The sequence below is a fragment of the Branchiostoma belcheri genome, unplaced genomic scaffold, assembly GCF_001625305.1.
Source record: "Branchiostoma belcheri isolate BF01 breed outbred unplaced genomic scaffold, Haploidv18h27 scaffold44, whole genome shotgun sequence".
NCBI lineage: Eukaryota > Metazoa > Chordata > Leptocardii > Amphioxiformes > Branchiostomatidae > Branchiostoma > Branchiostoma belcheri.
This window is the reverse complement of record NW_017804065.1, coordinates 2,417,272-2,425,131: the sequence shown is the minus strand read 5'-3', so window position 1 is coordinate 2,425,131 and position 7,860 is coordinate 2,417,272.

Here is a 7,860-nt window from a genome sequence, read left to right as displayed (position 1 = left end):
TTTTCGACTTCATAGCCCAGATATTGTTACAACGCCATTGGGGTTGATTTCAAAGTCAAATCATATATCTCTGGTGTATTGTATAGTAAAGATTATTACAGTGCTTTCTAATACAATTTTAAATTGTTTACTCCAAGTAATAGAATAGTATTTTAGCATCCTCTTTTGACTCGTTGCCTTCAGTACACGCATGCAAACTAACAGGTCTTTCCTGTTGTTTTTCAGGTGTCCAAAGGGTGTGGCTTTGCCAATTCTATAATGCGAAAACTTCAGTTTTTGCTGAATATGTTTCTGATCAGAATGTGATACGATCTGTATTCTGAAATCATAATGGCTTGTTAGTTACATTGTATAATATTTTGAAAGTTACTGTTAAACTGTTTCCATTCCAAGAATGTTGATGGACCGATTTTATATTTTTAATTAGATACATTGTACAAAAATCAATGTGATAATAAACATCTCTGTACTGTCCAAATGCTTTTCAAAATAACATTTAGTTGCTATACATTTGATTATTGTCTGTTTTATATTTAGGTAGCACTATATACATTGTATTTCTTTTCTTGTGGGAGGAATGGTTTTCTTGCTACAAGAACAGAGTCAGCTCTTATTTCAAGAAATCTTTCTTGTGTACAGAATGGTTTTCTTACTATAAGAACAGTTAGCTTCATTCAAGAAATCTCTTCTTGTGGGCAGAATGGTTTTATTGCTACAAGCACAGTTAGCTCTTAGTTCAAGAAATCTTTTCTTGTGGGGAGAATATTTTCTTGCTACAAGAAGAGTTAGATCTTAGTTCAAGAAATCTTTTCTTGTGTACAGAATGGTTTTCTAGAAAACTTAGAAATTCTTACTACAAGAATAATATTCTAAGGATATTTAGTCCAAGATACATAAGAAAAGAAATCTTACCACAAGAAAAATATGCTAAAATGCAGTTTCTTGAAATTCTTGTCTCATGGACAAGATTTTTTTCTTGGGTGAAGAATAATTTTCTCAGTGGAAGAAAAGTTTTCTTCTCTGAAGAAAAACAAGATTGGCATTTTTGGTAGTGCAGTAATTAGTTCAGAGTTTTAGCTAGATTTTTTTTCATGTTTCTTTTCAATGACACAGAAGATAGAATAGGAAATTTGACAATAATCCTACAGAAAGTTCTTCCTGTGTTTATTGAGAAGTACATTCAAACCTGGTGCAGCCACCTTCGTACATTGTGCCTCCAGTCATATTATTCTTGCACATCAAAACAGCCCTGTCTAATTTTACACTATGTACATCACACGGTCTGCTAACAAATTGTGTTACCAAACCAGCAACCACTTTTTGTGGTCCCTGGGGGCTTTCATACATGTACCCCAATTAACAACGGTAAACCAAAATAGACGGTACGCAGGAAAAATCAGTGAAGCACAGTGATATTGTGCAAATACAAATTGAACCATTGGAACTATTTTACATACTTATATGACACTGAGACACCGGAAGCACTTTTTTTTGGCTGCGTTATATAGAAACAGGCAGTGCCACATTTGATAGTCCCAATGTAGTAAAACTCGCCAATGATGGTTTAGCTCCCTGCCAAATTACCTCCCCACTGCTTGACTCCCTTGGCCAATTTTACTCTCTTTATTGCCGAATTCTATGATCCGTATTCCCGTAGAAAGGCCTGGTGGAGGCTAAAAAGACAGTTAGTAGTAAGATTTAGGATGTGTGAAGTCGTGGTGTCTGCTCGGTGCCCACATTTCCATCCTGACCCGTCACGTTACATCATGTCTACCAGACTGCACCAGTGTTCATAATTTACCTTTTTCCCATTCCCAGGATGGTTGATGTACGATATGCTGTTAACGTTATACAACTTTTTCTGTGTGTGTCTTTGAGCATTTTGTAATCAAAATTAGGCAACTTACTACAGGTCGGATCTGACAACAAATTAGTGTGAAATTCTTGTGTTTCTCGACGTGTAAACGCGGAACATAACATTGTGGTTTACTCCACGTATCTCTACAGTGGTGATGTTATGCCATCAGTATTAAAGGAGATAAAACTATTTTTTTTTTAAATGCAAGAATATTAGGGGAGCAACCTTGATTATTTCAGATTTTGAATCTAAAAACACCTGGCACTATGCATGCTGGGAATGGGGAAAAGGTGAATGCCAATATTAGCCTACACCAATTTTATTTTTTCTTGGTTCTCTACTCAGCTTCTTTCTTTTTCATTTTAAAGTATTAAGAGACCATGATTCTTTGCCTTTCAGTCCAAAACATTTGTCAATTTCGATGGTTCATTGTTTGAAATTTTAACCAGCTACGTAGATATGTTGATTATTTTCCAACAATAATTTGAGAACCAAGAGCTTCATTTTGGTGCAGCGTAATATGTGCATTGTTGTATTCATAACAGTGAGGATACTTACATTGTAGTCTAGTTATGTGGTATATTACACAAGGTATCATTTCTGGTGCCTCTTTATTCACAGGAAGATGTATTCCGTAGATGTAGATTGGTATGGGGGCCTGCATGGAGGGGTCCCGACAACGCTCTACGCTAAATTTAAAAGTATTATGCTGAATTCAGGAAAACTCTCAATTATGCTCTACGTTAAATTCCGTTTGGCTACAACGCATTACGCAGAAATAAAACGGCGAATTACCCTCTACGCAAAATGCGCCAATTACGCTCTACGTTGAATTAGAGCGGTCCGTCTATGCTCTACGTAGAATTAAAACGGTTGATTACGCTCTACGGAAAAGCCCCCTGGTATGTGTACTTTAGCTTAGATAATATTTTCTATTATCTTTCCATATACAACAGTTACTGTATATTTAACTTGGTGAACAAAACCATGAAACTACTAGTACATGTATGTGCACTAATAACACTTATGACACAGTTTATGTTTGGATTGATACAGTTTATATTTGGAAACTTATAATTTTATGTCAGAGACCTCAGAAAAATCTTCAATGTACAATGTACATGTATGATTTCATGTTTGCCTTACTGTGTGTATATATTATATTTCATTATACCCTTTTTCGGATTGATCTCTGCAAATATTAAAGTTGATAACTGTGAAAATTTCTACTCTTTGACAATGGAAGGCCAAGAAAATGATAATTGATATTCTTGTATTCCTACCTGGAATTATAATATATGACTTACAAAAATGTGACAATAATACTAGAGACAGTAGAGGATCTGATAACACTTCTGTTAGTTTGTGGTAAAGTATTTAGATGATTTTCCATAACTAAGACTATGCAAGGTTTTTCCAGTACGTCCTCCACACTTTTTATACTAAAAAATAATGTATTTTCATGATCTTTGAAATCTTTTCATTCAGAAAATGTTTTGTACTATCTCTACCCATGACATGTACATTTTGATATTAACTAGTCTTGAAAACATTTTTAGCTTTATGGACCAATGTTATAACTTGAAGATGATTCAAATTGTTCATGATGAATTTGAAGTTGTCAGTAAATTATTGAATATTAGTATAGATAGGAATTTGTTCTGTAGGAAATTCAATCTAGATTAATTAATTGGTACTATTTGTATATAGTCAGCTCTTTTTGACGGGTGAGGTTTTATATGTATATCCTTTGGTTAGTAATAGAGAACATGTAATATGCTAAAACTGCTGCATTTGTCTTCTATGTTCATGTACCTGTTTTAAACTAGACTTCTCTGAAATTTTCTTTTGTGCGTGTGTGAGTTTGTGTCTATGCATGTGTACATACATGTACATATGTGTGTGTGTGTGCGTGTGTGCATGTGTGTGTGTGTGTTTATGCGTGTGTATTTTTTTTTATTTCAACATGCAAACAATACAATACAACACTAGATATAAAACAAGAATTCATAGATGTGTACCTCCATGAAATATATGAGTTTTTGTAAATGACATGTTCTCATTAATTATGCAAATGAACTCTACATAAACATAATATATGCATAGTGGTGTTAACATTTAAGTAACTTACACATGTCACAAGGTATAAAATTCCCATTAATCACCAATAAGGAGTCACAAAATTTTCATATTAATTATGCAAATTAGATCATCATTTCCATAATTGGTATCTGTTAATGTTCCGCCTGCCACAGATTAAATAGATTACATGTATAAAAGTACTATTATATAAAACACTAGGTATAGAATTTCCTCATTAATTATGCAAATTTTGTCTTCATTTGCATAATTTGCATTTAATTATGTACAACTCTCACTCTCAGCTACCTACATACCAGAAATTATGAAAATAATACCTCCATTTTTCATGGAGGTAAATATAGAATACAACACGGGGTATTCCGTATCGCCCGAGGTACCAGCCCGACCGCGCGTCGGATCGCCCGACGGCCGAAGGCCGGAGGGAGATCCGATCCGCGGGAGGGCTGGGACCGAGGGTGATGCGGAATACACCGTGTTGTATTTTATTTATGTCATACCCACCCACGAAAACACGCCTTTCAATGCGAAATGAGCAAAAATTTGGTGTCCCTGATCCCAAAAAAACGCAACAACATCAATTCCAACGTCCGAATTTCCATTCGAATTTTCGAAAGCGTTGCACGCGGTTAGGGAGAAACGCGTTCGAATCGTTCTATGGAACATTTGTAGGCCCCGGGCCGTACGCGTTCAGAACCCCCGGGCTGTACCGCTAGTTATCACACGGGCCGGAACACCCGTATCGAACGAAATCGCGGCCCAGGTAGGACATAATAAAAATTACATCACAAAAACATTGGGTAACAAGAAAACAGAGTTTAGCTATTGAAATATAAAATTAATACAGAACAAGAATTGGGGGATCTCATATCTCCATGAGATATATGAGTTTTTGTAAATGTTTTTTATTTGTGTCACTGACTATGGAAATAAGGTCCTAATTTGCAAAATCTATTTTAATTTATGGACTCAAAATGAACATATGCCTGACTAAAATGGACATTTCCTGACACGTGTGATATTTCAGTAGTCGGGACTCTGGAGAAGCCTCAATGTCAAGAACAAGAGCAGAATAGACCTGAAGTAAAAACCCCATAAGAGCCCATCTCGTTTCCCAAGTCACAAAATGCCGAAATCTGAGGAGGCTTCTTTCCGAACGGGTGCTCCAAAACGGTGGTGTGATAGGGTATGAATTTCCTCTTTTTCAATTTTAGAAAAATGAAACTTTTGGCATTTTTCAGCCTCCCTGTTTTTAGAGTACACTCCTTGTGGTCTCCTTTCTATTCCTACTTATTGCCTTTTCTCAAATTTTCTTCATTCTCGAGTTATACGTCAATACGTGATTTTGCGATCAGCTGATAGCTTGCAAAAGTGGTCTATTCTTTCAACAGTTTTCTTTACAAAAAAATAGCTAACACCAGGAATGGACGAAATCGATGAAAACAAACGCGCAATTCATAGAGAAAGGAAGAATCCTACCTCTTTAGGCTTGATGGTGCTTCGGGATCTGAAAGAAACTATTCAAGTTAAATGTGCGCCTTTATTTGCCTGTTGAAAATTGTTTTGTTGTTCGTTTTTGTGGAGAGAAATCCTGTGTGACCGCCTCCTAACACGGCAAGTCTTCGAATGATACTGAATTCGAACCTAAACAAAATTGCTGCTTAGCAACTGCTTGTTGTCGCACATTCGAACCTGTAAACAACCCTGTTGCTTAGCAATTGTTTGTTGTCACGGATTCAAATTTAACGGTCTTCTAGCGCAGTGTACGGAGACAGTCAGACACGACCGATGAACACAAACGCGCAAAACATGAAACAAAGAAAGACAATCCTACCTATTTTAGGCCTACAGGTTCCCGAGGTGGCGAAAGAAACTATTTGTGTTAAGATTTGTGCCTTTATTTGCTATTAAAAAGTGTTTGTTCATTTTCTTCAGACCGTTCCTGTTGTGTGGGCGCCTTTCGTGTGAGCAAAAGTAATCGATGAAAACAAACGCTCAATTCACGAAGAAAGAAAGAAAATCCTACCTCTTTAGGCTTGCTGGTGCTTCAGGACCTGAAACAAACTATTTATGTTAATGTGCGCCTTTATTTGCTGGTGAAAATTGTTTTGTTGTTTGTTTTCTTGGGAGAAATCCTGTTGTGTGACCGCCTCCTAACACGGCAAGTCTTCGAATAATACCGAATTCGAACATAAACAACCCCTGTTGCTTAGCAACTGTATGTAACCTCAGATGACCCCAGGTGTGCCATTTGCTCTAGAACGTCTCACGCCAATCAAGAAGCTGGTATAGCGCATTTGTATGTCTATAAAATCAGTTGTTTGTTGTCGCGCATTCAAATTTAACGGTCTCGTAGCGCGGCATACGGAGAAAACAAGAGTTCCACCAGCTCATGCCTTCGCCAAATGATGTTCACGGTTAGATGTTTGGATATGTAACGCTGATGTGTTAGGTTGTATGTGGTTGGGCACGTTAACTCAAGAGGCTTTGGATGCCAAGAAACTTCAAGTCGGTTGCGTTTAGGTCTTGTCCTATGGAAGAAATAATTACAATTTGGACCCTCTGTCGGCTTATCTTGGCACTGCAGCAAAACTTGTGGTTTTTATATCTTGTGTTCTGGACATCCGAGGCTGTGACTCCTTATTGGTGAATGATGGGAATTTTATACCTTGTGACATGTGTAAGTTACTTAAAGGTTAACATCACTATGCCTATATTATGTTAATGTAGAGGTCATTTGCATAATTAATGAGGACGTGTTGAAATAAAGTATGACAAAGGAGAGGAATTTTACATGAAAGATATTGTGATTTGAATTTAGAAAACCATAAATTGAACTAGATTATGCTAATTACGACCTTATTTCCATAGTCATTGAGACTCAGAATTCTTGTTCTGATTTGCAAAAAGAACACATTTCAGCCACTGAATCAACTCCAAAATGCTTGTATTTTGATCCCAACAGTTAAAGGGAAGTCCCTTCTCTTCAGAGTTGTTACAGTTTTCCATCTATCAATGCCGTGGTTTGATTAAAGGTCTGAAATTCATTGTTTGAATTACAAACTAGCCTGGTATGTTGACTTCATGGCTCCTATCATGTCATTTGGAGCTATCATATGATGCCTTGTCCTGTCGCTTCATATTTGTTTCTGAAAAATTCAGGAGAGAACCAACAAATCAAATTGGTGTGGCCTTATAGAGCTGCATTTCCTAGAAAGCCATTGCGTTGTGGATGTACTAGTATTTCTTAGCAAGCCTATCGATATCAATAACTTGCTCCCATGGGCCATCATATCCCAGGCGATTTTTTTTTTCTTTCGATGATGCCTGCGTAAGTTCTCTTTCCAGGTGTGCAGTCTATTGTGAAACATGGAAGATAACAACAGAAATGCGGAACAAGCTGGATGCCTTCCAACAACGATGCCTCCGTAAAATTCTACACATAACATACAGAGACAGGATTACCAACAAGGAAGTATACGACAGAACTGGTACAAAACCACTCAGCATCACCATCACCGAGAGGAGGATGAGGTATGCTGGACATGTCCTCAGGATGACCTCAGACCGCCATGCCAAGACATCTATGTTCTGGAAACCAGAGGGCAAGCGGAAAAGAGTGAGACCCAAACGAGGGTCTGCATGGGGGGGTCCTGGCAACGGTTAACGGTAAATTCAGCAGGGCCGATAACGCTTAACGGTAAATTCAGGACGGTTGGCAACGCTTAACGGTAAATTGATAGGCTTTTTTTTCGAGCTGCACTGGACTTGGTATCCTCGCTTTGTGAGAAAAGGTGATCACTGACAAAATTACGTATAACTTACATGTAATGAAGCATGCATTAAAGGTATGTGTTCCCTGTGTTTCCCACCTGCCCTGTTCCCGGAGTGCGTCCACAAAT